At 56.0% G+C, this 11,884-nt stretch overlaps 1 long non-coding RNA gene across 1 annotated transcript in view; it reads right to left on the minus strand.

Moving 5' to 3' along the window:
- Window positions 1-11,355: 11,355 nt before the first annotated feature.
- LOC128406721 (uncharacterized) overlaps window positions 11,356-11,884 on the minus strand; it is a 1,285-nt gene continuing 756 nt past the window's right edge. Inside the window, exon 2 of the long non-coding RNA XR_008328594.1 lies at window positions 11,356-11,884. This exon is cut by the window's right edge and continues 612 nt beyond it. This is a non-coding gene — a long non-coding RNA (uncharacterized LOC128406721).

An 11,884-nucleotide genomic window follows, 5' to 3' on the forward strand; every position in this document is an offset into this window, starting at 1 on the left:
ACCCGGGACCCGTCGCATTTCCCCCGGGGTTACTGCACCGTCCTGTGACTCAAACCTGGGACCCTGACGATTCCTGCACTGTCATGTGACTCGAACCCGGGACACGGGACACGGACTCGAACCCGGGACCCGTCCGATTCCCCCGGGGTTTCTGCACCATCATGTGACTTGAACCCGGGACCCTGTTGATTCCTGCACTGTCATGTGACTCGAACCCGGGACCTGGCAGCCCGTTGTCTCCTTCACCATCATGGTTCTCGAACCCGGGACACGGGACGTGGACTCGAACCCGGGAGCTGCAAGCCCAGAACGGGACTCGAACCCGGGACCAGGCGAATTTCCCCAGGGTTTCCTGCCCCGTCGTGTGACTTGAACCCAGGACCCAGGATGTTGACTCGAACCCGGGACACGGGACACAGACTCGAACCCGGGACCTGGCAGCCCGTTGTCTCCTTCACCATCATGGTTCTCGAACCCGGGACACGGGACGTGGACTCGAACCCGGGAGCTGCAAGCCCAGAACGGGACTCGAACCCGGGACCAGGCGAATTTCCCCCAGGGTTTCCTGCCCCGTCGTGTGACTCGAACCCAGAACCCGGGACATGGACTCGAACCCGGGACACGGGACACAGACTCGAACCCGGGACCTGGCAGCCCTTTGTCTCCTGCGCCATCATGGTTCTCGAACCCGGGACCCGCCGGATTCCCCCTGGGGTTACTGCACCGTCATGTGACTCGAACCCGGGACACGGGATGGGGACTCGAACCCAGGAGCTGCAAGCCCAGAATGGGACTCGAACCCGGGACCCGTCGCATTTCCCCCGGGTTTCCTGCCCCGTCCTGTGACTCGAACCCGGGACCCTGTCGATTCCTGCACTGTCACGTGACTCGAACCCGGGACCCGTCGATTCCTGCACTGTCATGTGACTCGAACCCGGGACACGGGACACGGACTCAAACCCGGGACCTGGCAGCCCATTGTCTCCTGCGCCATCATGGTTCTCGAACCCGGGACACGGGATGTGGACTCGAACCCGGGAGCTGCAAGCCCAGAACGGGACTCGAACCCGGGACCAGGCGAATTTCCCCCGGGTTTCCTGCCCCGTCGTGTGACTTGAACCCGGGACCCGGGACACAGACTCGAACCCAGGACCTGGCAGCCCGTTGTCTCCTGCGCCATCATGGTTCTCGAACCCGGGACCCGTCGCATTTCCCCCGGGGTTACTGCACCATCATGTGACTTGAACCTGGGACCCTGTCGATTCCTGCAATGTCATGTGACTCGAACCCGGGACACGGGACACGGACTCGAACCCGGGACCTGGCAGCCCATTGTCTCCTGCGCCATCATGGTTCTCGAACCCGGGACACGGGACGTGGACTCGAACCCGGGAGCTGCAAGGCCAGAACGGGACTCGAACCCGGGACCAGGCGAATTTCCCCCGGGTTTCCTGCCCCGTCGTGTGACTTGAACCCAGGACCCGGGACATGGACTCGAACCCGGGTTTCCTGCCCCGTCGTGTGACTTGAACCCAGGACCTGGGATGTGGACTCGAACCCGGGACCTGGCAGCCCGTTGTCTCTTGCGCCATCATGGTTCTCGAACCCGGGACCCGCCGGATTCCCCCCAGGGTTACTGCACCGTCATGTGACTCGAACCCGGGACACGGGACACGGACTCGAACCCGGGACCTGGCAGCCCGTTGTCTCCTGCGCCATCATGGTTCTCGAACCCGGGACACGGGACGTGGACTCGAACCCGGGAGCTGCAAGCCCAGAACGGGACTCGAACCCGGGACCAGGCGAATTTCCCCCGGGTTTCCTGCCCCGTCGTGTGACTTGAACCCAGGACCCGGGACATGGACTCGAACCCGGGTTTCCTGCCCCGTCGTGTGACTTGAACCCAGGACCTGGGATGTGGACTCGAACCCGGGACCTGGCAGCCCGTTGTCTCTTGCGCCATCATGGTTCTCGAACCCGGGACCCGCCGGATTCCCCCCAGGGTTACTGCACCGTCATGTGACTCGAACCCGGGACACGGGACACGGACTCGAACCCGGGACCTGGCAGCCCGTTGTCTCCTGCGCCATCATGGTTCTCGAACCCGGGACCCGTCGGATTTCCCCTGGGGTTACTGCACCGTCATGTGACTTGAACCCGGGACCCTGTCGATTCCTGCACTGTCATGTGACTCGAACCCGGGACCCATCGCATTCCCCCCGGGGTTACTGCACTGTCATGTGACTCGAACCCGGGACACGGGACACGGACTCGAACCCGGGACACGGGACACAGACTCGAACCCGGGGCCTGGCAGCCCGTTGTCTCCTGCGCCATCATGGTTCTCGAACCCGGGACCCGCCGGATTCCCCCCGGGGTTACTGCACCGTCATGTGACTCGAACCTGGGACCCTGTCGATTCCTGCAATGTCATGTGACTCGAACCCGGGACACGGGACACGGACTCGAACCCGGGACCTGGCAGCCCGTTGTCTCCTTCACCATCATGGTTCTCGAACCCGGGACACGGGATGTGGACTCGAACCCGGGAGCTGCAAGCCCAGAACGGGACTCGAACCCGGGACCAGGCGAATTTCCCCAGGGTTTCCTGCCCCGTCGTGTGACTTGAACCCGGGACCCGGGACCCCGTTGAATTTCCCCCGGGGTTTCTGCACCATCATGTGACTTGAACCCGGGACCAGGGACCCCGTCGATTCCTGCTCCGTCATGTGACTCGGACCCGGAGCCGGGAGGACCGAGTGAGACTTGAACCCGGGACCCCGTCATGTGATTCGGACCCAGGACCCTGTCATGGGACTTGAACCCGGAGCCCTGTCATGTGATTCGAACCCAGGACCCAGGAGCCTGGAAGAACGTCCTGTGATTTGAACCCGGAGCCTGGGACCCTGTCATGTGATTCAAACCCAGGACCCTGTCACGCGACTTGCACCCGGGACCCGGAAGCCCCTCATGGGACTTGAAACCAGGAGCCTGGAAGAGCATCCTGTGATTTGAACCCGGAGCCTGGGACCCTGTCATGTGATTCGAACCCAGGGAGCCAGGAGTGGGAGCCCCTCATGTGTCTTGAACCAGGGTCAATTCGAACCCGGAGCCATCCTGTGATTCGAACCCGGGACCCGGGACCCGGAAGCCCGTCGTGGGACTCGAACCCGGAGCCTGGAAGCCCGTCATTTGATTTGAACCCGAGACCCAGGAACCCGGAGTGGGATTCGGACCCAGGACCCTGTCATGGGACTTGAACCCGGAGCACGGAAGCCCGTCATGTGATTCCAACCCGCAACCTGGGACCTGGGAGCCCGTCATGTGACTCGGAGCCGGAGCCAGGAGGACAGAGTGAGACTCGAACCCGGAGCCCTGTCATGTGATTTGAACCCAGGACCCAGGAGCCTGGAAGAACGTCCTGTGATTTGAACCCGGAGCCTGGGACCCTGTCATGTGATTCGAACCCAGGACACGGGAGCCAAGAGCCCAGGAGCCCCTCGTGTCTTGAACCTGGGTCAATTCGAACCCGGAGCCATCCTGTGATTCGAACCCGCGACCCGGGACCCGCAACCACGTCATGGGACTCGAACCCGCAGCCCGGAAGCCTGTCATGTGATTTGAACCCGAGACCCAGGAACCCGGAGTGGGATTCGGACCCAGGACCCTGTCATGGGACTTGAACCCGGAGCCCTGTCATGTGATTTGAACCCAGGCTCCTGGAAGAGCGTCCTGTGATTTGAACCCGGAGCCTGGGACCCTGTCATGTGATTTGAACCCGGGACCCGGGACCCGGAAGCCCGTAGTGGGACTTGAACCCAGGACCCGCAACCACGTCATGGGACTCGAACCCGGAGCCTGGAAGCCCGTCATGTGATTTGAACCCGGAGCCGGGGACCCTGTCATGTGATTCTAACCCAGGACCCTGTCATGTGACTTGAAACCGGAGCCCTGTCATGTGATTCGAACCCAGGACACGGGAGCCAGGAGTGGGAGCCTCTCATGTGTCTTGAACCCGGGTCAATTTGAACCCGGAGCCATTCTGTGATTCGAACCCGGGACCTGGAAGCCCGTCGTGGGACTTGAACCCAGGACCCGCAACCACGTCATGGGACTCGAACCCGCAGCCCGGAAGCCTGTCATGTGATTTGAACCCAGGACCCAGGAGCCTGGAAGAGCGTCCTACTGTGATTTGAACCCGGAGCCTGGGACCCTGTCATGTGATTCGAACCCGGGACCCGGGACCCGGAAGCCCGTCATGTGACTTGAACCCGGAGCCCTGTCATGTGATTTGAACCCAGGACCCAGGAGCCTGGAAGAGCGTCCTGTGATTTGAACCCGGAGCCTGGGACCCTGTCATGTGATTCGAACCCAGGACCCGCAACCACGTCATGGGACTTGAACCCGGAGCCTGGAAGCCCGTCATGTGATTTGATTTCCTGCACTCTTCACCCATTGGCCTCCCTGGCCGTCAACACCCGCCTCCCCGAAGGAGGGGCGGCCGCCCCGGCCAATCGGAGCCATCATGTGACTCGGAGCCGGAGCCGGCAGGCCGTCATGTGATTTGAACCCGGGACATGGGAGGCCAGAGTGGGACTCGAACCCGCAACCCGGGACCCCGTCATGGGACTTGAACCCGCAACCCGGGACCCTTTCATGGGACTCGAACCCGCGACCCGGGACCCTGTCATGGGACTTGAACCCGCAACCCGGGACCCTGTCAAGTGATTCGAACCCGCAACCCAGGACCCTTTCATGGGACTTGAACCCGCGACCCGGGACCCTTTCATGGGACTTGAACCCGCAACCCGGGACCCTGTCATGGGACTTGAACCCGCAACCCGGGACCCTTTCATGGGACTTGAACCCGCAACCCGGGACCCTTTCATGGGACTCGAACCCGCAACCCGGGACCCTGTCATGGGACTTGAACCCGCGACCCGGGACCCTTTCATGGGACTTGAACCCGCGACCCGGGACCCGCCACCCCGGCACTTCCTGTGACATCATGTCCCTCGAACCCGGGACCAGGGACCCGTCGAATTTTCCCCAGGGCTGCCATCTTGGATTTCAGCGCTCGAACCCAGGACCCTTCCTGCGCCGTCATGTGACTCGAACCCGGGACCCGCCATCCATCGAATTTCCCCCTTCAGGCTCTGTGATTGGTTGGTTTACGGGCGCCGGACAACGGCGCTCTGCGATTGGACGATTTCGAGGCTCTGTTGCCGGGAAGATTACGGACGGAGCTCTGCGATTGGACGAGTTCGAGGCTCTGTTGCCGGGCAGATTACGGACGGAGCTCTGCGATTGGACGATTTCGAGGCTGTTGCCGGGCAGATTACGGACGTCGCCCGACGGAGCTCTGTGATTGGAGGATTTCGAGGCTCTGTTGCCGGGCAGATTACGGACGTCGCCCGACGGAGCTCTGTGATTGGACGGTTTCGAGGCTCTGTTGCCGGGCAGATTACGGACGTCGCCCGACGGAGCTCTGTGATTGGACGATTTCGAGGCTCTGTTGCCGGGCAGATTACGGACGTCGCCCGACGGAGCTCTGTGATTGGACGATTTCGAGGCTCTGTTGCCGGGCAGATTACGGACGTCGCGCGACGGAGCTCTGTGATTGGACGATTTCGAGGCTCTGTTGCCGGGCAGATTACGGATGTCGCCCGACGGAGCTCTGTGATTGGACGATTTCGAGGCTCTGTTGCCGGGCAGATTACGGACGTCGCCCAACGGAGCTCTGCGATTGGACGATTTCGAGGCTCTGTTGCCGGGCAGATTACGGACGTCGCCCGACAGAGCTCTGTGATTGGACGATTTCCAGGCTCTGTTGCCGGGCAGATTACGGACGTCGCCCGACGGAGCTCTGTGATTGGACGATTTCGAGGCTCTGTTGCCGGGTGGTTTTCGTCCGCTGCTCAACGGAGCTCTGTCATTGGACGATTTCCAGGCTCCGCCCAACGGGACTCTGTCATTGGACGGCTTCAGGGCTCTGTCGCCGGGCGGTTTTCGTCCGCTGCTCAACGGAGCTCTGTCATTGGACGATTTCCAGGCTCCGTCCAACGGGACTCTGTCATTGGACGACTTCAAGGCTCTGTTGCCGGGCGGTTTTCGTCCGCTGCTCAACGGAGCTCTGTCATTGGACGACTTCAGGGCTCTGTTGCCAGGCGGTTTTCGTCCGCTGCTCAACGGAGCTCTGTCATTGGACGATTTCAGGGCTCTGTTGCCGGGCGGTTTTCGTCCGCTGCTCAACGGGACTCTGTCATTGGACGATTTCCAGGCTCCGCCCAACAGGACTCTGTCATTGGACGACTTCAGGGCTCTGTCGCCGGGCGGTTTCCGTCCGCTGCTCAACGGAGCTCTGTCATTGGACGACTTCAGGGCTCTGTTGCCGGGCGGTTTACAGGCTCCACCCAACGTACCTCCCTGATTGGACGATTCCCAGGCTCCACCCAACGGGACTCTGTCATTGGTCTATTGAGAGACGATGTCCCCCTTCCGGCCAACGGGCCTCTCTGATTGGACGACCGTGAGGAATTGGGGGGGCCGAAAGGGGGCGGAGCCAGAGAGGGAAGGGACCCCTCTAGGACATCCAGCCTGCAATGGATCATAGAGAAAGGAACTCTCTAGGACATCCAGGGATCATAGAGAGGGAAGGGACGCCTCGAGGTCATCCAGCCTGACCCCTTGGCAAAGGATCATAGAGAGGGAAGGGACCTCTCTAGGACATCCAGCACGTTATCAGGGGATCATAGAGAGGGAAGGGACCCCTCCAGGACATCCAGCCTGACCCCCTGGCAAAGGATCATAGAGAGGGAAGGGACCTCTCTAGGACACCCAGCACGGTATTAGGGGATCATAGAGAGGGAAGGGACCCCTCCAGGACATCCAGCCTGACCCCCTTGCGAAGGATCATAGAGAGGGAAGGGACCTCTCTAGGACACCCAGCACAGTATTAGGGGACCTCTCTAGGACATCCAGCACGTTATCAGGGGATCATAGAGAGGGAAGGGACCTCTCTAGGACATCCAGCACGTTATCAGGGGATCATAGAGAGGGAAGGGACCTCTCTAGGACATCCCCACAGTATTAGGGGATCATAGAGAGGGAAGGGACCTCTCTAGGACCTCCAGCACGTTCTTAGGGGGTCATAGAGAGGGAAGGGACCCCTCCAGGTTATCCAGCCTGACCCCCTTGCAAAGGACCATAGAGAGAGTAGGGACCCCTCTAGGACCTCCAGCACGTGATTAAGGGATCATAGAGAGGGAAGGCACCTCTCTAGGTCCGGTTATGAGAGGATCATAGAGAGGGAAGGGACCCTTCCAGGTACTCCAGCCTGACCCCCTTGCAAAGGATCATAGAGAGAGAAGGGACCTCTCTAGGACATCCAGCCCATTCTTAGGGATCATAGAGAGGGAAGGGACCTCTCTAGGACATCCAGCCGGTTCTTAGGGGATCATAGAGAGGGAAGGGACCCCTCCAGGTCATCCAGCCTAACCCCCTTGCAAGGGATTAATAGGGGACCATAGAGAGGGAAGTCACAGAATCCTAGAAGGATTGAGCCAGAAGGGAACGCTCCAGGTCATCTAGCCTGACCCCCCTTGCAAGGGATCATAGAGAGGGAAGGGACCCCTCTAGGACACCCAGCACAGTATTAGGGGATCATAGAGAGGGAAGGGACCCCTCTAGGACATCCAGCACAGTATTAGGGGATCATAGAGAGGGAAGGGACCCCTCTAGGACATCCAGCACGTTATCAGGGGATCATAGAGAGGGAAGGGACCCCTCTAGGACACCCAGCACGGTATTAGGGGATCATAGAGAGCGAAGGGACCTCTCTAGGACATCCAGCACGTTATCAGGGGATCATAGAGAGGGAAGGGACCCCTCCAGGACATCCAGCCTGACCCCCTGGCAAAGGATCATAGAGAGGGAAGGGACCTCTCTAGGACATCCAGCACGGTATTAGGGGATCATAGAGAGGGAAGGGACCCCTCCAGGACATCCAGCCTGACCCCCCCTTGCGAAGGATCATAGAGAGGGAAGGGACCTCTAGGACACCCAGCACGGTATTAGGGGATCATAGAGAGGGAAGGGACCCCTCCAGGTCATCCAGCCTGACCCCCTGGCAAAGGATCATAGAGAGGGAAGGGACCTCTCTAGGACATCCAGCACGGTATTAGGGGATCATAGAGAGGGAAGGGACCCCTCTAGGACATCCAGCCGGTTATGATGTCCAGGTCCTCCAGCCTGTCCCCCTTGCAAAGGACCACAGAGAGGGAAGGGACCTCTCTAGGACATCCAGCCGGTTATGAGGGGACCATAGAGTGGGAAGGGACCCCTCCAGGTCCTCCATCCTGACCCCCTGGCAAAAGATCATAGAGAAGGAAGGGACCTCTCTAGGACCTCCAGCACGTTCTTAGGGGGTCATAGAGAGGGAAGGGACCCCTCCAGGTTATCCAGCCTGACCCCCTTCCAAAGGATCATAGAGAGGGAAGGTCATCCAGCACGTGATGAGGGGATCATAGAGAGAGAAGGGACCCCTCCAGGTCATCCAGCCTGACCCCCTTGCAACGGATCATAGAGAGGGAAGGGACCTCTCTAGGACATTCAGCCTGACCCCCTTGCAAAGGACCATAGAGTAGGGACCCCTCTAGGACCTCCAGCACGTGATTAAGGGATCATAGAGAGGGAAGGCACCTCTCTAGGTCCGGTTATGAGAGGATCATAGAGAGGGAAGGGACCCTTCCAGGTACTCCAGCCTGACCCCCCTTGCAAAGGATCATAGAGAGAGAGAGAAGGGACCTCTCTAGGACATCCAGCCCATTCTTAGGGATCATAGAGAGGGACGGGACCTCTCTAGGACATCCAGCCGGTTCTTAGGGGATCATAGAGAGGGAAGGGACCCCTCCAGGTCATCCAGCCTAACCCCCTTGCAAGGGATTAATAGGGGACCATAGAGAGGGAAGTCACAGAATCCTAGAAGGATTGAGCCAGAAGGGAACGCTCCAGGTCATCTAGCCTGACCCCCCCTTGCAAGGGATCATAGAGAGGGAAGGGACCCTTCTAGGATTCCCCTAGAGACACTCAGCCCCCCAATTTCCCATAAAGCTTTACTTGCACTCCAAGCCCGGGTTCAGGCGGGGACAATCTAGGATTTGAGCCCTCTATGGTGAAATTTGGGTTTTCTTCCAGACAGAGTGGGACCTTTCTAGGACCTCCAGCGGTTATGAGGGGATCATAGAGAGGGAAGGGACCCCCAGTGGTCATCCAGACTGACCCGCCCCATAGAAGCCCCTCTAGGGCGCCATCTTGTTCCCCTTCTTGCGAATGCCCTCAATAAAGAGATATATATATATATATTCCTAGAGTGTTTCTGGGTTGTGGGTTCAAAGGGAACCTGGGCGCCTCTGAGCATGTGCAGAGTGCGCCCTTCTCGGGATTGGAGGAGGAGGACCGATAATCAATAACGGGGGGCTGGATCAATAATCAATAACATGGAGCTGGATCAATAACCCAACACACAGGTTTGGATTGATAATCAATAACACAGGGCTGGGTTGATCATCAATGACACGGGGCTGGATCAATACCCAATCACATGGGGATGGATTGATGACCAATAATGCGCAGCTGAATTGATAACCAATAACACTGGGCTGAATTGATATTCAATAATGTGTTACTGGATCAATAACCAATAACAAGGGGCTGGATTGATAACCAATCACACTGGGCTGGATTGATATTCAATAATGTGTTCCTGGATCAATAACCAATAACAAGGGGCTGGATTGATAACCAATCACACTGGGCTGGATTGGTATTCAATAATGTGTTCCTGGATCAATAACCAATAACAAGGGGCTGGATTGATAACCAATCACACTGGGCTGGATTGATAATCAATAATGTGTTACTGGATCAATAACCAATAACAAGGGGCTGGATTGATAACCAATCACACTGGGCTGGATTGATATTCAATCATGTGTTTCTGGATCAATAACCAATAACAAGGGGCTGGATTGATAACCAATCACACTGGGCTGGATTGATATTCAATAATGTGTTCCTGGATCAATAACCAATAACAAGGGGCTGGATTGATAACCAATCACACTGGACTGGGTTGATAATCAATAACACAGATGGATCGATAATCATGCAGGGCTGGATCAATAATCAATAACATGGAGCTGGATCAATAACCAAACACACAGGTTTGGATTGATAATCAATCACACTGGGCTGGATTGATAATCAATAATGTGTTACTGGATCAATAATCAATAATGTGTTACTGGATCAATAACCAATAACAAGGGGCTGGATTGATAACCAATCACACTGGGCTGGATTGAGATTCAATAATGTGTTCCTGGATCAATAACCAATAACAAGGGGCTGGATTGATAACCAATCACACTGGGCTGGATTGAGATTCAATAATGTGTTCCTGGATCAATAACCAATAACAAGGGGCTGGATTGATAACCAATCACACTGGGCTGGATTGATATTCAATAATGTGTTACTGGATCAATAACCAATAACAAGGGGCTGGATTGATAACCAATCACACTGGGCTGGATTGATAATCAATAATGTGTTACTGGATCAATAATCAATAATGTGTTCCTGGATCAATAACCAATAACAAGGGGCTGGATTGATAACCAATCACACTGGGCTGGGTTGATATTCAATAATGTGTTACTGGATCAATAATCAATAATGTGTTACTGGATCAATAACCAATAACAAGGGGCTGGATTGATAACCAATCACACTGGGCTGGATTGAGATTCAATAATGTGTTCCTGGATCAATAATCAATCATGTGTTCCTGGATCAATAACCGGATTGACAACCAATCACACTGGGCTGGGTTGATATTCAATAATGTGTTCCTGGATCAATAATCAATAATGTGTTCCTGGATCAATAACCAATAACAAGGGGCTGGATTGGTAACCAATCACACTGGGCTGGATTGATAATCAATAATGTGTTACTGGATCAATAATCAATCATGTGTTCCTGGATCAATAACCAATAACAAGGGGCTGGATTGACAACCAATCACACTGGGCTGGGTTGATATTCAATAATGTGTTCCTGGATCAATAATCAATAATGTGTTCCTGGATCAATAACCAATAACAAGGGGCTGGATTGGTAACCAATCACACTGGGCTGGGTTGATAATCAATAACACAGGGTTGGATCGATAATCATGCAGGGCTGGATCAATAATCAATAACATGGAGCTGGATCAATAGCCAATCAGATGGGGGTGGATCAATAACCAATAATGATCAGCCAGATACAAAAAAGACCCAAACCAGGAAATTGCAGTTTCTGAATCTATTTATTAGGAGAAGGAAGAGACCTCCAGGGACCATAGAGATGTTCTTCTCATTCCTAGAAGGGAAGGAGGAGAGAAGGTGAAGTTTCCAACATGGTCCAACTTGGGAAATGTCCATCAAAGTAGACCTGAGATTTCCCAAAATGGGAAATGTCCGTCAAGATAGACTTGGGAAATGTCCATCAAGGTGGACCTGGGAAATGTCCATCGAGATAGACCTGGGAAATGTCCATCAATTAGACTTGGGAAATGTCCATCAAGGTGGACCTGGGAAATGTCCATCAAAATAGACTTGGGAAATGTCCATCAAGATAGACCTGAGATTTCCCAAAATGGGAAATGTCCATCAAGGTAGACTTGGGAAATGTCCAAAAGATAGACTTGGGAAATGTCCATCAAGATAGACCTGAGATTTCCCAAAATGGGAAATGTCCATCAAGATAGACCTGGGACATGTCCATCAAGGTAGACCTGAGATTTCCCAAAATGGGAAATGTCCATCAAGATAGACCT

This window comes from Podarcis raffonei, chromosome Z (assembly GCF_027172205.1).
Source record: "Podarcis raffonei isolate rPodRaf1 chromosome Z, rPodRaf1.pri, whole genome shotgun sequence".
Lineage (NCBI taxonomy): Eukaryota > Metazoa > Chordata > Lepidosauria > Squamata > Lacertidae > Podarcis > Podarcis raffonei.